The 25781-nt window shown below is 46.0% G+C and overlaps 1 protein-coding gene across 1 annotated transcript in view; it reads left to right on the top strand.

Moving 5' to 3' along the window:
* The first annotated feature begins 4869 nt into the window (after window positions 1-4869).
* The window catches only part of RASGEF1C (RasGEF domain family member 1C), a 105586-nt gene continuing 84674 nt past the window's right edge, over window positions 4870-25781 (top strand). The window contains exon 1 of the mRNA XM_067005386.1: window positions 4870-5127. The gene's annotated coding sequence lies outside the window, so the exon portion shown is untranslated. The remainder of the gene's footprint in view (window positions 5128-25781) is intronic.

Here is a 25781-nt window from a genome sequence, read left to right as displayed (position 1 = left end):
TTCTAGTTAATTATTCATAGTAATCCAAGTACTGCTTACTGTATCTTGTACTGTTTTACAGTGTTTTCCTCTGTGTATTGAATGTCTGATTTACTAAGGAACTGTATGCCTTGGAGTTGTGTAAGAACAATGAACGTATTCATCGGCTTCCCTATCAAGCAGCTGTAAGATCTCGCTGAGGAGGGCTTCGGCAAAGAGCTAAGCTGGGGGATGAAGGGGGATGTAACAGAATTAGAAATGAGATTGGCACATCCATCCGATGCGCCGTGCAGGCCGTGTCATGGGGTTGGCTGTTTTGTTCTCTCACTTTGCGTGCTTAGGACTTACAAAAAGCATTTCAAAAATTCAGCGCCCATACCTATGGTAAGATTTTGGCTCCCGCTTAAGCATTGTGTGAAGGAGCCGGGATCATGAATGGAGCACTGTGCTCAGTGCTTTCTTCGCTCTGCCAGGAAGAAAAGCTGTCCGTCATGTCAGCCCAGAGCAACAGAGTGCAAACGAGTACTGTGGCCTTCTTAGCTCCCCGACGCCTGCAGGGAGAGGGGGACTGGCTGCGGGCGTTTTGTGTAGTTACAGTACATGGGAAGTGCGGTGTTTTCAGTTCTGCAGCAGTCTCTTAATAGGGCTGGACAGGGACTGGCACAATGCAGGGCGGTTTGGCATGAGAAGATTGATCTGAGTTGCCAATCTTTTCCCCAGGATAAGCAACCAAAGGACAACAGAAGGTTTCTGTAAGTTAACCTCTGCCGTCGACATCACTGAAAGTACCAGGAAAAACCCTCATCCTCCATCCGCACTGCAGTGAGGTTTCTTGTCTTAAAGAAAATACTCCAGAGCCTCAATACATATGGTTCACTCTGATACAAAATACTTTACACAAGTACATATAAAACCACGGAGTTACATTCTTCCTTGAAATCCCATCTATAGAGGGAGGCCGTGATGGAGGGGCTGATGAGATGGGAGCTAACGAAGGATGAAGACATCACTACCTGAGCCTCCCTGGAGGAGTATGTGTTTGGAGGAACAAGCAAACAAAACCCTTCCCATGCACTGCGTGGTCCTGAACTCTGAACTTGGGCTGCTCTTTCTGATAGCTTGAACATTCACCCCTTTTAATGGGATTTTTATCCCAGAAGCCCCAGGAATTGCATAGCAGTACTCTTTTGAGCTGCTGCTTACTGGTAGTAGTTAGGAAGCCGCTGCGAACAACTGGATGCACACAGGATAACATTCTTCCCTGTCCTCAGTTATCATTCTTCCCATGGTGTAAATGCATCTGAAGGGTGTGATTTCCATTTAGAGTACATTGTGGAACCAGGTCAAACATGAGATATTTTTTTTTTTTTTACCTGCCCGGTAACCTGACAGATCATATAGTTCGATTCCTGTGAAATTATCTGACTAGATGCAGTGCTCTTCAAAAGCAGAGCACTAGGACTTATTTAGACAAAGAAGCAGATAGGTATATTAAAACACAGGCTAGAGTAAGCAACTATTCTTATCGCTTACAGGGAAAATTAAATTAATGGGGAAAGTGTTACTTATTTGACTCCGAATGTGGGAATTATTACTAATTGCAAGAGTAATTCCTTGATAATGATGCTGTAATGATTCTTTCTATTACAAGTGGTAATGCTGTCATTACTACATTACTCAAACTCAAACCCATGGGGAAGCTCTGTAGGGTGAGCAGTGATTGAAGGTTCCACATTAAAATAATTACCCTCAATCTTAAATTTAGAATGTACATGAAGGATATCTAATGTTCACTGGATTTCTTAAGGCTCCTCTTCTGCAATATTTCTCTTATCTGCACTGGGCTCTGGTTATTTTGTTCGTTTTGGTCTAGTTAATTTTTCAAGACATGTTTAAGGATGGTATTCAGAAAATGAAGTGTTTTAGCGTTGTTAGAATGGTGACAACCGATAAACGAGCAGCTTATATCTTATCTATAATGTTGTGTAGGGAAAAATGTAGCCTTCCTTATCCAGGGTTTTTCTGTTCCTGACGCCTTTTTGAGATAGGATTTCAGTGTCTTGGCTGAAACGTACAGCGGCAATGTGAGAAGTACGACGCAGATAAGTGTCACAAACGCTAATCCAGGTCTCATTTAGATTCTGAAACCCCTGATTAGGGAGTGAATGTGAGAGCTATGGAGTTGGGCCTCCACACAGGCTTCCCCTCTGCTTTTGTGCCTGTCTCAGTAACCCAGTGGCACTTTGAGAAATTCCTAAATAAGGTAGGACAAGCCCTTTTGCTGGGAAGTAGTATTAATTTAGTTCTCACAGAGGTGAGGAGCATTCTCCATCCACTGTTTTAGCAAGTATCTTCTTTATTTCTTTTAAGAGTCAGTTTTTTCTCAGCCAGAATGAGGAACGTGGTTGCCATGTACAGATATGCCTTGGTGTAGTAGAGGCCAGAGAACACTGAAACGGCGAGAAAATAAGGTGCTTCCCGTCCCAAAAATGCTTTTTCTCTGCAGTGTTTCTGGTAGCAAGTGGGAGCTGAGCCGGTGCTGCCCTTGGGTGCCTTTCAGTTGAAGGCTGTGTGTGTTAAATACGTGTTAAACGCTCATGGTCAAGGACTGCTATCAACTGGCAGGAAAAATTCTGAAGGAGGGTTTTATTCCGACTTTTCTGTACCAAATGAAGGGGAAGTAAGCCCCCCCAGCCACTTTTGGTTAACCTAACTGGATATAAATTAGGTTGCCGCAGAAAAACATAACACACTTCAACCTGGAGGTGAAAGCGCAGTGGGAGTTGGACTGCACTTGGCTTTGGAAGCACTTGCAGAGTGTCTGAACTCTGTCCTTTGTGAGGTCCTAAGCGGGGACACTGAGGGGACTCGGGTCCTATGCGATGGCACGGGCTGGCCCAGTGGTGGGGCCTCAGGGCTTCTCCCCGACCTGTCACAGCACCTAACCTCAGCGACAATCCTACTGCTGGGCTGAGCTTGTGCCACCTAACCAGGCTTGGGGGCTGGCCAAGATTCTCCTCCGCAGCCAGTTTTAGTCTCTGTACTTCATGCATATTCTGCGGAGAAGAGTACGGAATGTGATTTCTCTTTTTAAGTATAATTTTGAACATATTAACAATATTGGCAATTACTCAAAGAAAAACACGTAATCAATGCTTGTTAGCCTGGGAGGTGATAAATTTTAAAAATACAGTCTGTGCTCGCCTGGAATTTATTGCTTCAGGCAAGGTGATAGCTTCAGCACTGCCATTTCCAAAGACTGCTGCGCATTTATTTTCTCATTAGCATCTACTTTCTATTGTATATTTTGAACAAAGGTAACCTTGGAGTAGGAACACATTCCTGGCTGTCAGGAAGAACTTGTGATGCTGTTTCAAAGGTGCATGCATGATTGAGCAGCAATACATCACAAGGAGCCCTGCAAAGAAGATAATTCTCCATGGGCTGTAGAAGAAGAAAAGAAATTTTTATTTTTTTATTTTTTAGCTTACCATACTCCGTGGGAGGGGGGAGGGTTAATGTATGTGTGTTGTGACAAGCTCTTTCAGATGGCGAGTAGACTGTTTGTCAACTCATAACTATCATTCTCCAAAATAGCAGAGATTCAACAATTTGCATTTTAGCAGGTTTTGGTAAAAGTTTCTTTTTAAATGAGGGAGATTGTTGTCAGTGCAAATTCTTTAAAAAGCAAAAAATCAGGCTGATTGTAATGGTTCAAGAGGAATTTGAAACAGTGACACTTAACTTTCTGCTGAAGGATCTACTGCATATTATAAAACTCTTGGTATTTCCCTGGCATGTAAAACACCCTTAGGATGCATCCAGTCCATGCAGAGCTGGCGGTTTGTGGCAGCCCAGCTTCCGAGGCTGGAGGAGGAGACGTGCTAGGCAAAGCACTGAGCTGGCCCTAGAGGAAGAGGAGGTTGGTGATGAGGGAGAAGGCCACAGACACACAGCCTGATTCGTGCGCAGTCGCTTCTGTGTTGATCTGCCGTGTTCATTGGGATTGCAGCTGCTTCGGTTTGGGGACTGTCACTGCAGTGGTGCCATATCGCAGCAGTGGTTTTGTCCAGCTGGTTTTACTTGGAGGTCTGGCACACTTGGGCTCTAGCGTCACGGTCTCTTTGCAAAATAAATCCAAAATGGTGATTTGTCCGTCAGTGAATACCAGTGGGAGACCTGGAAATGGCCTCTCAGGTTGCTCCTGGTTTGAAAGCCTCCGCATCCTGGTAGCACCTCAGAACCCTGGGAAGGTAACCAGGGATGGTCCCGTAGCTTGGAGCAGAGGTGGGGAACCAAGCAGCCGAAGAGGCACAGGAGAGACCCAGCAACCCCAGAGCTCAGCTAGAACAGCTTAGAGGAAGAACAGGGGTGGCAGAGCCAGGGATCGACCAGGATGCTATCCCAGAGCCCTCCTTTTGCAGAACACGAGCCAAGATTTTTAAGCACTCTGCTTAACCCCAGCCCTGCCTGCTGCAGCAGAGCTGTGCCCCCACACCTGCGGTAGCACAGACCCGGAGGAGTGGCTCCTGCTGAAGAGCCACCGCTAGCTGTAAAACCTCTCGTGTCTGCAAAGTTTGTCGCTGTAGGGCCAGCTGTCTGTAGTGCTGTCAGGATTTTGACTTGACGTGCCATCTCTGCAGCTGACGGTGCCATCTGCACTAGCGCTCCGGGTGCACCCGCAGTGGCCTCCCGTAGATCCGCCGAGCTGCCTTTAGAAAGCAAAGAGAAGCTCAGATGATGAACCGTGGAAAGAAAACGGTATTTCTTCAGCTTGCTGCTCGGGGTGGATTTTGATGGCAGCCGGGATTACTCTGTCTGTGCTGAGGCCGCCGTGTGCTGAGCATTAGGCTTCACACAAACACGCCGCTCGGGCTCATCCTGCTGCAAACCGAGAGCAGTGCCTGGGGGATTCCGGAGATATTAAGGAGCTGCACCAGCCAAAGCAGCTGGATCGGGGCTTTCGGCTCGCAGCGTGAGCGAGCTGTGGCGTTGGCCCATGCTCTTGTGCTTTTCTGATGATGGGGATAGGACGGGGAACCAGCTGAGCCCTGGAGTTTCTCACTTTTGGGATTTTTCTGTGATAGCAAGCTTGAATCCTCAGCTTTCCGAAGGGACGAGAGTCACAAGAACTTCCTTCAGTGGAAGGTGGGTTGTTCGGTCCTATGCCAGGTCGATCCTACAGAGTAAACCTCTATGAGAAGAGTTACTGGTTTGAGGATAAACGTCTGGCATGAGGCACTGTATAGTCACAAAACAAAAAGATGGCTCTTGGCTTGAAGAGCGCTAGCTCTGCACAGCTACAGCTGTTCTAGCTGAAAAGATCATATTAAACACGATGTCTGTTTCTACTCATAAAACTTGATGGTTTTTTGAGCAGTGCAAACTTTAATGTGTGTGAAAGTGCCTTAAGTTGGTAATAATGATGAAATGCGAAGAATCATCCAAAATTTCTCTGTTTACTTCTATAATAAAAACAGCTTTATTCAGTAGTTCGTGCATGGGGTATTCACAATTTTTAACTGACAACAGAAATCCCCATATGGCTCAGAAAAGTGTTGGCATGCACTTGTGTGAAGTTTGTTAAAACTGCCTGACAGACGTTGTTTTTTTAAAGAATTCTTTTCCTTTCAAACAAGTTTCTTCTGTGGTTTATAAGTGAAGTTTAAAAAGCTAATTGGACAAGGCCAAGGATATAATTAGATTTATGCTTATGTGGGATAGTCTTGTAGAAGCAGTCTCTAGAAGGACTCTGAGCCTGAAACTGAAGCTTGTCTCAATGTCATGATTAAAAAAAAAAAAAAAAAAATATTGCCATCAGCTGAAAGTGACCATTTCAGTTGTACCAGGAGGGTCTCAGTATCTGGGCCAGAGCCCAGGGACGATCTGGTGCCCTTATTTACCACTCGCTTTGTCACGTCTTCTGCCTCCCCCATCTCCTGGGGGTGACACTGATCACTAAAATCATCAGATCAGCCCGTGGCGTTTGTAGGCTTAAGAAGGTTAAACCAACATGTGGTCACTCGCCGAAGACAGATGATTTGGAGCTGTTAACAAGTGCGTTCAGTCGTCATTCCTTCTGACTCTTGAATCAGTCACATCTTTAAGAGTAGCAGCAAATGATTTATTTAGGAGATAAGAATCTTCACAAGCAGCCTGATTTTTCTGAGGGATTTTAAATTCTCTCCTTCCCTCTACAGAAAAAAGTTTCAAAGGAACATCTTGGAGTCTTTTTGCATTTGTTTCTTTGTAAAGTCAAAGATAAACAAAAGGTTGCTGAAGGCATCCTGCAGAAGTAAAACTAGTCAAATCAGGCCAAGCTGTTTTTTTTCTTGGCTTTCTGTTAGGTGTCTTATGACATTAGGCTTTCTACGTAGTAGCTTATTTTTGCCATGTGCAGCATGCACAAACACGACTTCCCTGCACAACCTTTCTGTGCTGATTTAAGCCTTGCTTTAAAAATCCAGCCAGGGTATTTCTTCCTTAAAGAACAATAAATGTGAAACGGAGAGCAGGAACCTCGACTTCATTTGTTCAGTGACTTTGTTTCTGAAAGTCTTTGGGCCGTAGCCCGTGAGTGGAAAACGTACAAAAGTTGCACATGGAGGTCCCCTGGGCTTCCAATGCGTGTAACAGGACGGAAAGGTTCCCTTCCTCAAAGCTTAATAGAAATTATTCCAGTGGTATCCTGCAATGTTGGTAGTGGGAATTGTTTGCTCTCTTCTTATTCCTGAGTAGGACAAAGATGTATGAAAATAAGGAGAGAGAGGGAATGATGGGCTGCACAGGACGGCTGGGAGCCTGTGAAGCTGAGATGTGATCTGCAGCGGTGGTGATGGTTTGGCTCAGCCCGTGTGTTTTCTGTGCCCATCTCAAAGAGAAATTGCCTTCAAAAATGTAAGTGGCTTACCGCATCCCTTTCATTAGGGAGACGGTTTAATGTGATACGAAGATGCTGAACGTGTAACAAATTCAGCGACGGAGCTACACCGGTCTGAACGTCGTCCCCCCAGCTGGGACCCAGGGGCTGCTGTTCTGAGGGCCGATCCTGTGTGCACGCAGCGTGGGGTTTGCCTGCAGCTCAGACACCCCCTCCTGTTCCCCCACGCCGCGTGCAGCTGGATCAGTTCTCCGGCCGTTCACCTCACCTCCCAGCTTGTTCGCTGTCTGCAGATTGCTGGGTCTCGAGCTTTTTTCCCTTTGCCTGGGTCGTTCCATGGCTGAGGTATGTCTGGGCTCTCACAGGAAAGCACAAACGTTATTTCGTTCATCCTTCCCTGGACTTGTAACGGCGTTTCCCACTTACGCTATAACTTGTTAGGCCTCCCCTTATGCTTTACCTGCCTCGCTGTTATCACACATCAAAGATACGGGCCGGGTGCTGCCTAAATACAAGGCAAGCTCCAGCGTATTTCTGTGTAAAGTGCCAGGGGCCAAGCTCTCCCCTCAGACTCCATGCGTGGCTCCTCTTTGATCTGACAGGAGCTGCGTGCACAGCTCCTGGGGGCACGGATCAGCTTACGTGTGGTTTCCCTCCTCTCCCTCCCAATTATTACAGGAAGCAGCAGCTTTTACAGTGTAAATGAGACATTTGAAAGCAGCTGTTGTCAAAAGTTTCCTTCTAATTCAATAACGCGATCTTGCATATTAGGAAGCTGCCCCTCGTTAGGCACACGCTGTTATTTAGCACAAGGAGGTACCAACCAAGAGCAGGTATCCTCTGTTCCTAATATTGATACGTTTGGGTCATCAGAGCTGATCTCTGCCCTGAGGAATTTATAGTTGGAACTCGTCTGCAAAACTAGGAGGGAGCTTCTTGAACAGGAATTTTCCACTTGTCAAATCTGAGAGGTTTTGTGGAAACGACCTGACTTCCCAGGCTCCTGACGGAGCTTAGGCATGTCTGAATGGTCACCATTTCCTACGTGCTTGGAAGCCCTCGCCTTTCCAAAATGCCATATTAGATCGAGTAAATAGTGTAGGGCTTAAATTCCATAAAAAGGCTGCACGTTCTGTCCAAAAATGTTTCTGGAAATTCTTTTTTTTTTTTTTTTCCTGCAACCAAAGACCAATTTCCTATTAAGCTCTCCTTTTTGTCTAATAGAAAAGATGGAGGAAATATGCCTTCAAGAGCAAGCTGACTAAATGACTTCCCTGGGGTCCCACACATGCTCCGGGGCAGAAGCTGAGCTGAACTCAGCGCTCCTCAGCGTTAGGAGGGCCTTAACCACAGAACGATCTTTGTCTCATTATGTTAACATGATCTCAGCTAAATGCTGACTGACTTAAGTCTGTGAAGATAAAAGCAAAGCTCTAGCTCAAAAATGAAATAAAATGCTGGAATCAGTTCAGTACTGGTGAATTATTAATATTAACCATTTAAAGGGAAAAATCACTGGTTTAGAGGAGTGGCTTTAAAAAAGTGCTTTTCAAAGGACGAGTGTTTATATTGATGTGGATTTTTCCCCCTTATCCATTCAATAACCAGACTGCAGGGAATAATTTCTCTGAAAGCTACTTTGACTCTTCTCTGAGTTCTTTACCTATAATTTGCTAATGAATTTCAGCTCAAGTGCAGTTAAAATGTAAGAGCTTGACTAGGGAATGGATTCAGAATAATCATTTTCCTTCTTCCTGATCCTTCTCTAGGCTCTTGTTAAGAAATGTTTGAACGCACTGAAGTGTTAAGAGACTGATAGCTTGTTAAAATAGCAGAGAGGCTGCAGTTTGAGGGGAGGCAGAGAAGAAAGTAAGGAAGGAATCGGAAGAAACTTCCTTTGCAAAGATTAAAAGCATTTCAAACTGAGAAAGAACTCTGCTTTCTGATCTTCCAGCTGCCTGCTTTAAAATCAAATGAGCTAGAAAATTTGTTTGGCTGCTACGATGAACATCCATCTTTATGTCTGTATCGGGCCTGGACCTGGTATGCACCTGCATGTGCCCAGGCTGATTGCAACCCACTGCAGCAAGTGAGTCCTGAGTGAGATGAGAAACCCACCCTTGGTAAATTTACAGCAGTTCCCTGCTGAATGCATGCTAAAAAACCCAGCAGTTTAAAGTTTCTTGCTCGCTACCATTGCTCAGCTCTGGTTAGGAGTCTTTAGGGCTGGCTTCTCCTGGTGCTTCTGCTTTTTAATACCATGCATCCCCTGCAGTCTTCTCAAGTGCAGTAACCTGTGGTATCAGATCAACTCTAAATAAGAAGGGCAAAGCCAGCCAGCAGCCAGTTTTGAAGCAAGAGCGATATCTTTGTTGTGGAGCTTGCTGGCTTGGGTAAGGGGTCAGCTAATGTCTTGTCTGCCTCTAGCAGCAAGCAGCTGTGCTCCGCGGGGCACAGCCCTGGGGTAAAGCAGAGCACAGGCACGAAGCCTGCAGCGGCGGTCACGGTAACTGCGGGGACAAGGACAAACATCGACCGCAAGCTTTCACTGCCGGCCGTCTCAAAAGACAGGTAGTAATGCTTGTCTGCCACGACTGGTTCGAGTGCAAGTGGTTGGGATGTCTGCGTGTTTGTTTGCCACTTAAGAAGGACTGGGGCAGGTTCTCTGTGGGTCCAACCATGGTGGCAAATAGGAAAGAAAAGGTAGCGCGGCGCAAGGGGCGATGCACGTCAGAGCTGAAGCAAGGCAGAGAGCAGGACCGTGGTGCTGACACCCCAGCTGTGTGCTGTAACTCCATCCCCAGCACTTGTTGCCTGCCCCAGGAAGCAGGGTTAACAAGGAAGATTTGCTTACTCTGAAGGGTCTTAGTTTTTGTGAATTTATTGCAGGCCAGCAGGACAATGTGTGGAGCAGAGCTGTCCTGCACTGCTCGCAGATCTGCCCTGACTCTGGCAGGGTGGTAACATACCTCTAATTTTTGTTTAACTGGGCTTATGTGTGTGCACTGTTAGTTCATGTAATCATTTACAGACACGGAGATTGAGAGCGTTCAATTAGATTACATGTGATTAGAGACACTTGCAGTTAGCGAGGATGGATTAAGATAGGTTTGAGAGTTCAGCCCTGAAGTGGTCTAAAATATTAGTGAAGCACAGCGTTAGCCATTCAACTGTAAGATTTTGGGAGCCCGAGAAGCCCGGGTTTCATTCCACAACAGCACACAGATGGGAAAGCGTGTTTGCAAATGCCTTGTCTTCTGTGGAAGGGACTTAGTGGGAGTGTTTGTCTTGGACTTTTAGTATTATTCAGACATGGTTCTGATTTAGTATGGATTGTAAGTGAGAAATTTACCCCAGTTGTACTCCAGGTAATACGGGTTTACTTGCACAAGTGCAGTACAGGTGGAGCAAACATTGCTGAGCTCCTGCACAGAGTGTGGGGATGCCGCGGGGAGAGGGACCGAGACTTTTTGGTTATGGCTTTGAATCCAGGCCCTCAAATGAGGATACCCCAAACTCTTAAGTCTGTAAAACCCTGATTACTTGGCTGATGTGCACCTTGGTGGGCAGATATCCAGAAGTCCAGGGAATTAAACAATAGTCTGGTATGGATTAGTGGGGTTGGCTTTGGAAATCATACTTGTATATTTTCTGGGCTGAATTAAGCTATTTAAATCAAGGATGTTTAATGTCATCGAATTTTCCTTCCTTACGTTCTAGTTGAGTTGAAATAAAGACATGAGGGACAATCTGTCACATCTCCAAAATAGGCTCTTCACCTACAAATTGTCCTTGTTATTTTTAGAAGTGCATGTAGTGGCACCAGTGCCTCCAAATCACTTTGGCAAGTTTGAATAATGCCTTCCCTAAAATTGTCCGATGTTCATCCAAATGTGTTGACTTGAGTTTGGACGCTAAGAAGCCACATTGCCCAACCAGGTTGCATAGGTACCCTGGCTTGAAACTTGGCTTCTTGTCACTATCACCTGTATTTTTCACCTTGGCAATATGTATTTTTGTTCCCAGCTTGTTCATACATCATCTCAGCTGGTCTCTATATGGTTGCTACAGTGCTGCGAACACTGGGCTGGGCATTAGGAGAAGTAATTCTCTGCTACTACTGTCGTGGTTGAGAAAGCAAGTAATCCCTCTTGATGTGTGAGCACGTACTTCTTAGCACACAACTGAAAATAGCTTTATCCAAATTCTCAATTAAAACAAACTCAACCCTAGCCTTAAATTTGAAAGTCTATTCATTGGCAAAACTCATTAACTTATCAGTTTGTTCAACATTTCCAGGACTCAACTCACATCTCCAGAAAAGACAATGCAAAATGCAGAGTTTTAACAAAGTCGTAAGAGAGGTGGGAGCCCTCCTTTCTCTTGCTAATGTGTTTCCAGCACTGTTTTGCATCCTTATGACTCTGGGGAACAAAGTCTGCAAAGAACATGATTAAGCATTATCATCACGATTTCAGAAGCCCTTCTGTTACACCAAGTAATAATTCATTTTCCACCGTTGTGCACACTGATATTACTGGCTGAGCTATAGGCTAGACCCTGGCACTTGGACAAAAGATGGAGAAAGGCCATAAACTAGCAGTAACCATTGTCAGTAACCATACTTTTTTTCCACTCCTGACTTTTATACTCAGTAAAGCCAAATAGGCCCATGGACTGGCATTACAAGCCTGCCGTAGGCTTGGCAATGTGGGTGAAATAAAGCTGTTCTGTTACTCTAAGGCATTTTGGTTTATGGTTATAGTTTTCTGTGGGTTTGTAAGACAATCTTATGTTTTCCTGGAGGCACCATTTTAATTTTGAGGGCAAATCATGACCAGTGTTGGATTCATGTGTTTAATGAGCTTGCTCTAGGTAGAAGTTGCTCTCTGTTAATTAAAGCATTCACTTGGACTCCAAATTAAAGTGCTGTCTGGAAGCAGGGGAGCAGCAGCCCCTGGGTGTGGATGTGAGAGGGCGGCTGAGGCTGGCAGGAGAGTGGAACGTTGGGGTAAAAAGAGGTGCGTGAACCCTTATTCTTTCTATCCCTGTCTTTTCCTTCCTATACAGCCACCTCGTGCAATAAAATGATGGCTGTGATGTCAGCTGAGGGGTTATTAAAAGGGAGCTCTCGCTGCTTGTAGCCCTAGACACAGAACTGGAGACCGAGCCTCCTTTTCCCAAGCAGGGAAGAATGTTTTCATTACTATGTTAATTCAGTCTGTCCTGTGATAGCGATACTTTAATTGCTCCTCTGTTTTCTTCAGACATAATCCAATTCCCTTTGGCCTCCTAGTTTATCCACACATTAATTGGGTTATTGCCTTGGAAAACAGAAGGGCAAATATATCGCTTAAATTTTATCACAGACAATTAATAAGCATGACTGAGATTTTTAAAGTGCCCTAATGCAATTAGGTGCCGGGCTCCCAGGAGTTTCAGCGGGATCTGGGTGCCTCCTTCCATCACACCTACTTGGAAATCCACATCCCAGATGCATAAGGAAAACCATATTTATTTGCTGCGTATTGAACACTTCAGAGACTCTCCTTTTCAACCTGAATTCCTGATTCTACAGTCTTTAATCTTGTAAATCTGGTTTTAATTGAACTTAGTAAAATTCCTTTTGATTTCTTGATTAAGGATTGCAGAGTCAAAGCCTTTGAAGTACAACAGAAGGCATCGAAGTATAAAGAAGGGGGTCTGGGGGACTGGTAACAGGACAACCAGCTTTTCTCAGTCAGGACTAAAGTCCGTGTTGGAAGTGATTCCATGCTTGCTCAGTCTTGTGGCTGTGGGACTGGGGTCCATGCCTGGAAATCTAGTGGGGCTGCCGAGTGACAGCCTTGTGCAGCAAACCCAGAAAGCCCTGAAGCTGTGCCACGTCCCACATGTTGTCCATCGGGGCAACAATGAACAAATCACCACCATTGCTACAGAGCCTTCGTAAAGGGAATGCGTGTGTTGAAGTAAGCCCTCTTTGTTGTTATTTATTTGGGGGGTGAATCAACCACCACAAAAGCCAACAGAGCGTGATCGAATGATGCACACTAGCGATAAGAATATATTAAGTCACACAATATCTCTTCCATACTGGTAGAGGTATTGCAACCATGCCCTACCCACGTTGCGTCCGTGTGGCAGCAACGATGAATTTTCCTTGAGCTAGCAAGGCAGAAACAAGAACTGCTGGAGCACTGCACGCCTTGTACTCGCTCTTCCTATAAAACTTGCAGTGAATAAAACTGACAGGGATCACTTTGCTTGAAGTGGTTTTTAGATAAAAATGCTTTCCACCCAACCTTACATACTCCAGGTATTATAATGGCTAGGGAAAAGGGTACATTTCATGGACCATTTCGGGAGTTGCTAAAATTGAAGCTGAGAACTGGGCCAGGTACTCCTGCAGCATCATTTGGGCAGGGAGTGAAGACACGGCGCTGAGCTGGGGTCTGTGGGCATGACCTCAGTGAATGCCAGGCAGGATGTGTGTAAATGCACTGCTGGATTCCTGCGAGAGTTTCCCTTGACCTGTATTTACCATGTTGCACATAGTAAACCTTCTTCGGGGGAGAAACAAGTCCCTTGTGCTAAAGGTTCAGGGACGTGCCAGGGAGGCGTGCTGCCCTGCGTCTGTCCCATGGAGGGTCTTCACATCTCACCCCAAAGAGGCTGGTGTTGGCTGCCACAGGATATGGGTTCGGTTAAACCGTGAAAACCCAAACTAAAGAAAGAGAGTTAGGTTTAGTCCAAAATTATTTTCTGTCTTGGAACCTTTCTCAAGTCAAGTAATTTACGGATTTCAAATCAGTATCAAGTAACTTTTGCTGAGATTTGAATTTGGGCTTTTCTTGAAGCACAGTGTTCCAAACCTCGATGGATGGAGGAATAGTGAGCTTACTGGTCCACTTGGGCGCTTCGTGGAGCCGGGCAAAGCATTTGCTTTGGTCTCTGACTTTTTCGTGGGAAAAATTGACCTATTGCTGGCAGGGACTCCACAGCTGTCAAGCAAAAATGACTTCTGTCTGAGCAGTTTCTCATTTCAGATGTAAAGATATGCTGTTACAGACGGGCTGATCGGAGCCCCTGGAGGAGGTGGATTCTCCATTGTTTACAGGCAGGTGTACAGTACCTCAAAGGTACAGTTGTCCAAGTGAGCTGAGAGTTTGGTGTGGAGTGTCTCTGACCTGTTACGCTGCGAGTTGCTGTGACCACCAAAAATATCATACTAAAATCTACAGACATACTTGGTGCGTTGTCTGCAGTTCTTCCGTTTCCAGGAAACACCTTTAAATTAAAGAGAAAAACTCTGTGTAATTAAACAAAGCAAAATGCTGCGGTGAGGGATGTGGCATCCAGCTGTGACCGTGCTAAATACTGATGTTTCCCTTCTCTCAGAACAAATTAAAGGAGTCACAGTCTTGTTTCAGCTCAGCGAGGGGTTTCCCAAGCTCGCTTTACCGATTCACCATCACCACTGCTGGACACGTTCAGCTGCGTGCTTGTACAGGGGGACGTTCAGCTGCCTGGGTTGTACTCGTGGAGCACCTGAACCAACTTGGGAGCACCTGGACCAGCCCGGCCACAGCACAGCAGCTGGAATGGAGCCGTGCCAGTGTGTCTGGGAGCTCGGGCAGAGCCCTTCCAGGGCATCATCGCTCTTCCTGCTGGAGGCCTGACAGTGTTTGTGCCGCCACTCAGCTGCCTTCCGAACCCGCCAGCTTGTAGGACCGAGCGGTGGGTTCTCCCTGGGGGAAAGTTCCCTGCCATTTCGTTTGGAAAATCATAAAAATGAAACACGGAGATTCTCTGTAGCGGTGGATTTGGAAAAGAGGAAAATGACTGCAGCAGTTTTTTGTTAAATGCACACTGCCATGACTGGAGGGAGGCTGCTGCTGCTGCTAAATTTGGGGCAGATTAAAACTCCCTTGCAGTATAGGGCAGAGTATTTTCATTTGGAGCTTGGAGTCCATCCAAAACAGAAACGTAGAAATACAGAACAAGCCGTGATTCCAACAACTGCTAGAGTCTATCCTCTCATCCATTCTCCCTGTACAAAAACAAACAAACATATGAAAATTTTTGTCTCCAGACTGACTCTTGCTTCCCTTTTTGGCTGCGCAGTCATTTCAGGTAAATGCTATCAGACAAGCTGGGTCTATTCTTGTAAACTTAAAAGCTCAGGGACTCATTTTGTGAGACTTCTTTCTTATTGCAGGCTTCAGAGTTTTCACAAAGGCCAGTACATACTTGCTGTTATTTTTGTTTTTTATTTTAGTAACGAAAAGGTCTTAAATAAGTTATTTTATAGCCTCATCATCTTTATTTGTTGTTGGGCTTTGTTGATACATTTCAGGGTTTATTAGCTATGTGTATGGAAAACACCCTAAATCTGATAATCTGCAGTATCTTTATTCAGGCTGTTGGGTTGATTGCACTTTACAAGACTTTGTGACATTTTAAGTACTGCATTGAAACTACAGCTATAATAAGATTATTACTAGGTTATTGATGTTAAATAAAATAATAGCCACAAGGTTTTAAAATCGTAGTATGCATTACAAATGTGATAAAATGTATCATTGATTATGGTGAATTTATTCCCAGTTCTTTATGGCTGCCTACCCGTTTGAACTGGGAAAACCCTGACGATCTTGCTGAGAAGAAGCTGAGCTCCCATCAGTTTTGCAGCAGCAGCATCAGGCTCGCAGACACAGGCCAAGATAGGGAAATGAAAATATTGTTTGGGTTGGTAGCTGATCTCCTCGTGTGTATGTGGGAGGTGGGCTCCAAATTAACAAAAGCAGAGAGCACAGCGCTGATTTGTTCAAACTGTTTCCCAAAGTCTGAGGCCTTGTGGGGAGCTGGGTATTATCCCCAAGTGATTTTCCTGGTCTGCTCTTTGAGCTGTGTTAGTTTGGCTCTGTTCCCCGCAGAACAGCTCTCTGGATTGAATGGCCTAAAACCTGTAGGATCAGCAAGAAATTAGCAAGCACGGATGGGAAATGGAGTCCTGTCACTAACTTTGAACAGGCAGTGTAAGATCTTCAGGATAAATGAGAAGACTTAAGGGAAATGTGGTGCTTAAAGGCCTTTATTACTTACAGTCTGCAGTACTGATCTTGATTAATAGCTCTGTAATGCTAGCAGCACCGTATCCAGATCAGAGGGAGCTCCACACACTGCAGCTATGCAGGGCCCCCAGAGCCCAGTCTGAGGGGCACAAAGATAAGATAATTCATGTGGATGTAAAAAAAAGTGGGATGGCAGAAATGGGAACGAGGGCAAAGGTATTAAAAATGCGATTATGTATTCGATCTGTTTCGGTTAGATCATGCGTGTTGTACATATGGTATTTGTACATGTGGTATTTGTACATATGTTCTGTGTTCAGTGACCTGTTAGCCCAGATACCTTACCTCTGCCTGGAGGTGGGTCTGGGGTGTCGGAAATTGCTGGATGTGATGCAGGTTGTGCCCATCCTTTGGGAGCCACAGCACAATTTCCCTCACCCAGCAGGACCGTCTGAGGCTGCGAGGTTATCTGACTGCTTGGGATGTGCAGTCAGATACATTGTCACCTACGCTTGCTCTGTCACTCCAAAAAATCAGCCGTTTAGCTGGCAGGAGATGCAAATTTCCCATTTGTACCAGCTGGTGACCTTGAACTGAAGATGACCACTCTCCTTACAACCTCAGCATAAGTCTTAGCAGGACTTTGTGGAGAAAATTGTTATCCCCTTCCCGAGCAGAGGCAGCTGAGCTCTGTGATTCTGAGCTGGCACGCAAGCCACATCCAGCTCTGCGTTCCCTGGACACAGCCAGCCCAACTCCTGTGAGATCAACGAGCCAAGTTCTGATCTCAGTTATATTTGTGGGGTTGTCCCAGTCTGTCCTGAATAAATCAGTCTTACCCTGCTCAGGAAAGCAAGCAAGGTTTTGGTCCTAATTAAGTCAATGGGAATTTTGCCATTGACTGCAGCAGGCTTGGGTTTCATTTGTGAATAAGGGCCTTTGGTTTAATTTAACTGTATTCTACTGGAGAAGGCAGTATTGTCCCAAACCTTGTCACAGATTATTGTCCCAAATTCTTGGCATCATCTAGACCAGGCAGCTCCCATCTAAAGGTGCACTGCATTTCCCATCAAGCCTGCAGGAATATTCAGCTGGCCGGGATGCTTCCCTCTCACGCTGAATCAACGGCTCTAATTAAGCATGATGACAAAATATGAGGACTTCTGTGTAATTATGGCAACGGCACCACCTGCCTCTAATTAAGCTGCCAAAACATTTGGTCTAAAATGGTGCAATGAATAAGGAAAAAAAAATTATATCCAATATTTTGGCAACGCAACAACAGGCTGGCTTTCCTCACATAATTAGCTCTAACAAAGTGTTGTTAATCTGATTTCTGATTAATAGGCTATTTAATCTTATTGCAGCCTGACAACTCTGAGTTGCCTCTGGTTTAAGTTTTCACCAAAAAAGCTAATTTTTTTTAGCAGTCTTAAGGATATATTTCCATAAGAAGCATTGGAGTTCCTTACCATTTCCATTGTTCTTCGTGAGAGCCCCAAAGGTTACATTCTTTGAATTCACTGAACTTTAAAGCCACTTATTAAATTGGAAGCCAGAGGAAAAGCTAATTTTTTTCCTGTTCCTAATTCCTTGTACAGAGAAGTCACGGATGTGACTAAGTGGGAGGAGGAGGGATGCCCAGAAACCTTACAAGCTCCGCACGTTTCAGAGCTGCTGGTGGGCTGGCAGAGCTCTGCGGGCTGCTGGGATGCCCTGCGGTGTTGGGTGCTGGCGGTTCCCCCCAGAAGTGCTTCTGGGGCTGGAATTAGTGACAACGAGGAGGGGAATATAGCGCATAACAACAGGAAAGCAGCCCGACCGTTTTTCCAGGACTTGCGTGGCCGTTTGGGTTTCTGAGCTGTTAATGCAACCTGGCGTGTTCAATCAGACACGATCATCACTGTAAAGGAGCCAAGCATACCAACAGTACAGATGGGCAGCAGATAATGAAGGCAGCCGTGGCAGAGCAGCATAGAACTGCTGATCGAACCACGTCGATATATGGGCCTCACGTTTCTGAAAACCAGCATTTGAATACCAGGATGAAAACAGGTACCTGTATTCACTGTAGGTGCTAATTCTTTAAAAACAAGTTTTTAGCCGCTTTCTTGTGTCTCAACCTGGTTGCCCTAAATTTTCTTTGGGCATGAGTTTTCCACTGCCTCGTGCCCCTTGTTACTGAATCGTGACTCCATAAAATGGGTGTAAATAGTTTCTGCCAGCCATGGTGCTTTGTCTGTTCTCTTGCCCCGTGAAGGCTCTTTCCCATAGCAGTGTCTGGGCTGGGTTATCTACTCCCACTCCAGCTGCAGTAGCTTGACCAGCTTTAAAATTCAGAGGATTTTCAAGAAAGCCCAAGAACTTGCAGCACTCAGCTAGTACTAAAGATGACTTAATTCAAAGGATTTGTTGCAATTTTCTCAGCTTGAAGTAAGGCCAGTGGTGGTGTTCTTGTATATGGCATATTGCTGGGGCAGGGGTGAGATTTTAGCATCCGACCAAAGGCTTCCTGGCACGTGACGGCACAGATCCCCGGGCACGAACGCTTTGTCGGTTAGCCAGCCTTTCGGTGTGCTCACGTGCCCCTCGGAGTCAGGTGCAGAAGTACATTTGTTATCTCCTGGCTCCCTTTGTGCAAGCAGCGGGTTGGTTATCTAGCAAACCTTAACAGATTTGCTAAATAAAACCTGAATTGACGGGTTGTACCATGGCCTGCCAGGAGAGAGGCAGCGGTGTAAAACACAGCCTCCAGGTTCCGCCCACTAACACCCCTTGAGACGTCGAGTGCCCTCAAGATAACACATGCTTTCTGCACGGCTGCATGATAAGACGAAAAGATGAGGGTCAGAGGTCTCATTTCATGCCGACAGAGTGCGTGGATCCAAATCCCACTGCAGCGAGTATGCCACGTGCTGCTGACGCAGCGGTGTAGCCAGTTGCTTGCTCACCGTGCGTGGGACCTCAGCCAGGGTCTCTGATAATTCCCAAATCCTGCCAAAACCCCACCCTGCCCCTGCAAACCACCAGCAACAAGCCTTAGGTGGCCTCACCTTGCTTAGACATCAGAGTGGCAGATGAAATGCTTTGACTTTTTTTCTGCACTATCTTGCTTATTAAATATGTTTTCCTATGCAGATTTGGGAATGCCCTATGTTTACTTCTAAGCGTGCTTGGTAAGATTTGTTTTCCTAAGAGCTGATCCAGGAACTGAACAAATGAGCTCCTGAGCTGTCTATAGAAGGAGATGGTTAGGGTCAGCTTAATGTGTCCCATGATTAAAGTACACACTGCTGGGTAAATACAGGGAGGAATTATATACTATTTGACTAGCTGCTAATTACGGTGAGCTCTTCCCAACTGCACTTCCTTTATAAAAGATGAAAGTCAAATACCTCAAAATACTCATATTTAGTGCCTTTCGAGAAAATGGTCTGGTAAATAAAACAAGTATTACTGCTCCAGTTTGTATCATGCTGCTTTTGCATGCTAATCTGAAGTTCCCCTGAGATAATTTGACAAGAAGGCCATTAATGCAAATTTAAGCATGACCTAGAAAGGATTTATTTTGCATGTACCACTTTGTTTCTTTGCTATTGTTATTTGTTTTTCTTTATTTTAAACTGTCTAGTGTTTTGGGGTCGGCGTTCCTTGGTTTGCTCTCCTCGTTTATTTTTATCTCTTGGCCATAGTAGCGTAAATCACCCCAGAAGAACTCTGTTTGTTTTCAGATGAAATGCAAGAGTAAGATATGAAAATGTTGCATGTAAAGAAGAGAGTTTATGTGGCAAACGCTAGCTATAGTTTGGAAAAAACTATCTTTGTAGTCAGTTTGGAAAAGTTTACATTAATTTATATTCTTTTACTGGAGAAATTGTGTGCAGGTTTGCATTATAGACACCTGAGCTTTTCCTATAGATTTGGGGAACCCTGCATTGTCCAACAGTGCCAACTGACTGGTAGAATTAAGGCAATAATAACAAACCCCAAATTCTTGCAGATAGCAGAATTAAACATTCTTTTTTCAATCACTCAAATTTAGTGTCTTTAATTTCTAGGGACATAGTAGTATTTTTGGTCTGTAGTTGTGATGTTTGTGTGGGTTATCCAACGTAAAAACAAGCAAGGAACAAAATCAACCACTCGAGGATCTCAGCACTTCGGAGTTTGCCTGCATGTTGTGAAGAATAAAGAGCCGCCGTTACTGCCTCTCTTCAGCCTCTTGCAGGTCCCTTTAGGTCTGTGACTATTTGGCCTCTGCGCCCGTGCATTTTTCCCCCTTGGACTGCTGATGGCAAAAGAAGAAGGGTTATTTTCTTTTTAGCAAAAAGCTAAAGCTGAGCATGCAGCAGGGGTTATTGCTGGTGGTGGCAGCGAGCAGCACGCGAGGCATGCACCCCAGCTGCTTCAGGCCTGCTTCGTATTTCCCCTTTCAGGTCAATACGGCCGCTTTACGTGCAGCTGAAGGGAGTGCGAAACACTTCATCTGGAGCCATCCTGAGGCAGCGGGATGTTGAGTAGCTCAAGGTGATGGGGTGACGGAGTGGCCGAGGCCGAGGGTGATCGGGGTGCGAGTCCCAGCGGGGCCCGAGCTGTGCCGCCCGCGCTGCTGCTGCCGGCCGGCGTTCGCTGACATCCTGCCAGCATCTGCTGCTGGAAAACACGTCTCGTGTCCAGCCCGCTTGACCCCCTGTCGGAGTAACTTGTTTTGCCATTTGTCACTGCCAAATGTTTTTTTATTCTGCCTCAGTCATTTGGTTTGCCACTCATTTGACTCCCTGCATAATTAACTTTGCCAGCCAATTGACTCGCTGTGTAATTATCTTTGCCAGTCACTTTGGTCTCGGCGTATTAATCACGGTGTCTAACGGGCCTCGGGGCAGGCTGCAGCACCGGGATGGCAGCAGGTGCCGGCCCTGGCGCCCGCGGGTGCTGCCCGGCGTGGAGGGAGAGCCCCAGGGCTGCCCATGTGGCCGGGGCAGCTGCGGGGCCGTGCCGCCACGTGCTGCTTCTCCTCCTTGACCCGAATTTAACTCCACTTCCCAGCAGTGCCTCCCTCTGGCCCTGCCCCCCCTCGTTTAATTGCTCTCGTTTCATATCGTGTCCGTCTGCCTTTGTCAGCTCCTCTGATAATGCTCCACGTGTGCTGTACCGCGCTCCCTCTGCGGGCCGAGCACAGCCCACCTGCAAGGCATCCACAAATTCTTTGTTCGACTTCAACCAAGGGGCTGTTTTTGCAGGATGCCTTGGAAAAAATCGTCTGACTTAGAGTGACAAGTGTGAAGAGCAGTTGCAGACAGTTTATACATCCTCCTCATGGAAAATAAACCCGTTAGTGTACGCCATATGCTACAACGAAGTGGCTCTTGGCCACGCAGCTGAAACGCCGGAGCCTTTCCTTGACTCTTTGTCTGCTCGTCTATTTGTCTGCAGAGCAGGAGCCCCGACCAGCTGACATTTCTCCTTCTGCCCTGTTTGCCAAATAGCTGTGGACTTTTTAAATAATGTAGACAAAAGGGTTGGATGTTATCAGGAATAAATAACGTAATGCCCAGATTTATCATTTAATCGCAGAATAATGTACTTGGAAAAATGGAGTTGCCTGCCCACCATTCAGAGAGGTTTGTTTTCCTCCTTTGGCACGCTTTGCCTTTAAAATCTTCCTCGTCTGTGCTTTGTTCTGCTTCTTCTGCCCAACTTCAGCCCTAGCCCCGTTATCGCTTAATGAAATTTTGCACAACTTCATTCCCTGTTGGATACACTTCAGCTCTAAAAATACAATCCAGCACCAAAACTAAGGAGACTTCCAATCTAATTTTCCCTGGTAGTGTTTTCTAGTTTGACCGGACAGATACAATCTATTGCTAGGATTTTGGCCTCTCTGTATCCTCTTATATTGACTGGTTATTTCATAGTCCAGTTACTCTCCTTGCTTAGAGGACCTATAACAAACTCTTGTAGAGAGCTGTTTAAAATCTCCCATTGCTCGATATTTTCCATTTGAATGTAACCAACAATGTCTTATTTTTCCAAAGTGTCAAGGAATATAAATCCCCAAACGTATTTCAGAGCTACAACGACGTGAGTCTATCCTGTGTGACGGAGCGTGTTATTTCACCGAATTTTGGCGGAGGAAGCCCCCCGACAGGAGCCTGGCAGCTCGTGTGGTTCGGGTGACTCTGCCCTCAGCCAGCCTGCACGGACAGGGCCGTGCCGCGGTGCTCAGCACAGGCTTGCCCCAAGCGCAGCCATGGGTCGACGTGGCACGGTGCTGGGAACGACCAGCGTGAGTCTTTTGTTCGTGCCAAGGGGAGGAAAGTACTCCCCCACCTCCCAACTTGCCTTTTGGTCTCCAGCTTTTACGTTCTCTAATGTGTTCCTTGGAGAGCCTGAATTATTGGTGGTAGTGGTTTTGTTTTGCAAGAGTCCGAGCTCTTTGGCTGACTTAATACATAGACAAATCATCTGTCCTGGCTTGGGCTTCCCATAACTTCCGCATAACAAAAGGAAAAGGAGTGATCCCATCTCGGCTCTCCTGCGCTCTCACGCCTGCACTTCGCTCTGGGGTGAGATAAGGCTGCTCTGCTGGGAGGAGATCTGAAGTTCACAATCTGGAGTTTTTCTTCAGACTTTAATAACTTTTTCTTCAGGAAAAGGAGTTCATGTGTGAAGTACAGCTGCTGATGTGTTGGGTTTTGTTGCTGTTTTTCCCGAAGTGTCTCTGCTCGGCCTCTCCCAGCAGCTCTGAGCTGCAGCAAACCCACTCGGCACGGCAGCGAGGGCTGGTTCTGGCTGGTGGGGGCCGTGGGGCTGCTGAAACGCCATTTCAGCACAGGAAGTGACATGTCTGGGCTGGATTCCTCGGCCTGACATTTAAGAGCAAATATCCATGGTGGTTTGGCTGGGGTTGTTGTTTTGGACGAGGCTTGGGTCAGTGGGGATGTGCTAACGCAGCCTGGTGCAACGCCTGCTCTCTCGGGTAGCATCTGGGGACAAGGTGACAGCTTTGCATTTTTCCCAGGTCAGTTCCTGCCTTTTTGGACAAAAAAAAACTCCATGCACAGGGAACTTTGGCAGAGAGGAGGAAAGAAACACAGTCCTTGCAAAGAGCTCTAGCTAAAGATTAACCTTGCTGACTAATTGAATGCTGGCAATGAAAGATGTTAAAACAAATACACTAGAGAAATGGTCTGGGGTTTTTTTCTTCTCTCCATCTGCTGACTGAAGGCTGTGTTGCCACCTGTCTGGGCCAGCATCTTTGGATATTAAATAAACCCAGTCTCCTTCTGTGATACAGTACAGAGAAGTTAATTCGGCTCTAATAGAGAAATCTGCAACGTAAAGCAAGCCAGTAACAGCTTTGAGTGTCCTTCAAGTTGTATTTCACACCCACCCAGTACACGGAGATAACAATGTTTACTATCGCTTGTAAGTGCAGCTCTGTGGATGACTAAATCAGAAAGTAATGAAATGCAGCTGTCTGCTGTAGTTCTGCTTTCTCCTGTATTTGTTCATCATTTCTGTAAAAGAGCCTAAGGTCTGTGATCCCCTCCCATGGGAAAAGCAGGAGCAGGTTCCCTGCCTGGGAAAGCCTCGGGAGCTCCGGGGGGCACAGACTGCTGCTGCCAGCAGATTTCAGCTTCTCTGAAGGAGTAGGTTGGTTTGGGGAGTCCTAGTTTAGCCTCTGTACTGTTGCCTGAACCTCTGGAACATCACTCTAGGAAAAAATGTTGCCCTAAGTGGTCCCACAGCGGGGATACGAAGCAGCGAAGAGGCTGTCATTAGCAGCTCAGCTCCGTTTTGTTGAGTTGCCCGCTGGGCAGCCAGGAGCAGCTGCAGTCACTGCCTGCAGAGCCTGCATCGGGGAGCAGCACTGGTGCTGTGATAAGGGCCTGGGGAATCTCATTGCTCCTGTGGGCAGTCCTGGTGCGATGGTGAGGGGCTCTGGGGGTGTCTCAGGATCTAACGTTATGTTCCACACCACGCGTTACCAGGAATCCACGTGGCGTTGTGCGTGGTGCTGGTGGGGTAAGGTTCAGACCAGAGCTTGCCAGGAAGGGACCCCCGGTACGTTGTAACAAGAGGTCAAAATGATGCCAAATCCTGACGCCCGCCAAACTCGGTGCAAGATCCCTCGAGCAGAGCTGACTTGCAGTGATGGTGGATTCCCTGAAACATGGGAGGAAAAAGAGGCAACGGAGGAGGAAGGGGGACAGGGATGTTGATAGAAATTGCTGGCCTTTTCAGACCTCTCTCTATTATTGCAAAGATGAGCTTGCTATAAACTCCTGAATGGACAGCCAGCAGCTGAGATGCAAGAGAATGGGGCCTAAGACAGTTTTCTATTATCTGGGAGATTTCTGTCTTAATAGAAGCTTTCAGAGGCAGCACAAGAGTTGAGCTGTACAATCATGCCCCCGTAGGAACAGTGTGTTCTGACAGAAAAGGCAAATAGATTGTTTTGCGACTTGATATTGGACACATGCAGTATTGCTCTGCTGGTTCTGAAGTCAGACTCTATTGCAGATAGCAAACCTAAAAGGCTGCTGTGGCAAAACTAACAATCAGTCTGTTTTCACTAAGAAAATACTTTGCCCCGTTTTGGGGGAGACCTGTTCAAGGTGGCTGCTCTGCCCATCCTGCAGGGAGTTTTCTTCTCCTCTGTACCACTGAGCAGCAGCCCTTTCTACTCTTGCACACCCATTTTTCTTGTAATTTTTTCTTTTGACAGTATCTATTATCTCAACCCATAGGTGTGAAATTAATGTTTACATAATTCGAACCAGTTAAAGCTAATTAAAGCAAACTGTCGCCTTCCACTTTGGGCTGAAATGGAGAACAGCCCATGCCCAGCACACCCGCGTACACCCACCTGCCGTCACACAGCAGCATTAAATGCCACCAAAGCATAATGCCAGGTTAGCTGAGGCTTCTCCACCCCAGTGCTCTGGGCCCTGCAATTTCAGCCGTCTGGGCTGAACTCTCTGCGTTCAGAGTGGTTTTGTAGCCTGAGGTCTACGACATAGATCCTGCATTTTGCTCTTGCCACTACTTTATTTACCTTACTACTTTGTTTACTCACCACTTCTGGGTGGTGCCTCCTTCAGGGATGGCAGCCACAGCTTCCATTATTGGCTGCACCGTTGATCATAATTCTGTGTTATTTCATTTTCTGCCAATGGCAATCACATCGGAGCAATGGATTATTTACCTCCTTACAGTTTAAATATGATCTATGTATTTCAGCCGTGCTTAATAGCTCTTACATTAACGGTGCGTTTCTGTTTGAGGATTTTAATTGGATGTATGTTCCAATAATTCCTACAACAATATTTATTTTTCTGCCAAAAAAAACGTGATTCAATAAAGAGCCTGGCTTCACGGTTTATGGCTTTCTAAAGAGAAAGAATCTAATGAACAATTTTTAGTGTTACGCTTTTCTCTCTCTCACTTTTTTTTTTTTAAAAAAAAAATGTGCAGTTAAGGAAGTGTAATTACTTTTCACCTTGTCTTCTGTTTGCTTTTTGCATTCCACTTCTCCCGTGCTCGGGTATGAATCATGTTTTACCTCACGATGGGAGAGCCAGCATGGGTGTGCTGCTTGTTCAGTGTCTGGTCGGTATTTTTGGGAGAGACACTCGGCTGCTGTAAATCAACAGAGAAGTCAATGAAGCCGAGTTGGTTGAGACAAGTAACGGATATGACCCTTGGTCTTCTGTAAGGGAAGGTCCTTGGCCCTACCCCCTTTGAAAAAATCTGACTTATAACAAAAAGCCCACGACTGTCAGTCAAACAGACTATTTCTTCTCTTGGTGAGGGTTTGCTCTTTGAGGCTTTTTTCCTCCTCG

The sequence above is a fragment of the Anser cygnoides genome, chromosome 14 (assembly GCF_040182565.1).
Source record: "Anser cygnoides isolate HZ-2024a breed goose chromosome 14, Taihu_goose_T2T_genome, whole genome shotgun sequence".
NCBI classification, from domain to species: domain Eukaryota; kingdom Metazoa; phylum Chordata; class Aves; order Anseriformes; family Anatidae; genus Anser; species Anser cygnoides.
The sequence above is the reverse complement of the archived record's forward strand: the minus strand, read 5'-3'. Positions and strand labels throughout refer to the sequence as shown.